Below are 658 nucleotides of genomic sequence, written 5' to 3' on the forward strand. Positions count from 1 at the left end.
ATACTATGATGTGTTTCTAACGGTGAGTGTGCAGCGCCCCACGTGTGTGTGCTTTATTGAAAACATTTCAGTAATAACACACACTTCAGGTCCCGGAGGCTAAACTCATGTGTGAGGCCCCTCCCTTTACTCTGCTTTTACTCCTTTAGTACTCAGCCTCATTATCATCGGCCTACACAGGAACAGAAAGCAAACAATACCCTTCAGCAGATCAAACACAAACCTTTCCAGGAATACACAGCGTCTATGTTCAATATTAAGTTGTATAAAGTTCTCCACATTTCTAACAGTGAATTCTGATTTAGTTTGGTTTGATTGTGCCATAAAGTCCTTTAAAATACTTGATGTCATATGTTTTACAGGGTGTTATATGTTATCTAATAAATACAGCATGTTGACCTTCATGCAGAGTTTAATCTATAAAAACAAATTATATTCAATGTGTCTGATCTGTAATCGAAGATGGGAGAGATGATAAGTTGGGTGTTTTCCTCTTAAATTAAGATTTACTTAGCTTGATTCTGTTATTATTTTTATTGAAATGATTGGTGCCATTCATGTTATTTTGTTCCCTCTGTGGATGAACCTGGCCAGCTCGCCCCTCCCTGCTTTTCCTCCTCCTCTCTGCTCTCATCCTGTGCTCTCATCTCTTCATCCT

The sequence above is a fragment of the Echeneis naucrates genome, chromosome 1 (assembly GCF_900963305.1).
Source record: "Echeneis naucrates chromosome 1, fEcheNa1.1, whole genome shotgun sequence".
NCBI lineage: Eukaryota > Metazoa > Chordata > Actinopteri > Carangiformes > Echeneidae > Echeneis > Echeneis naucrates.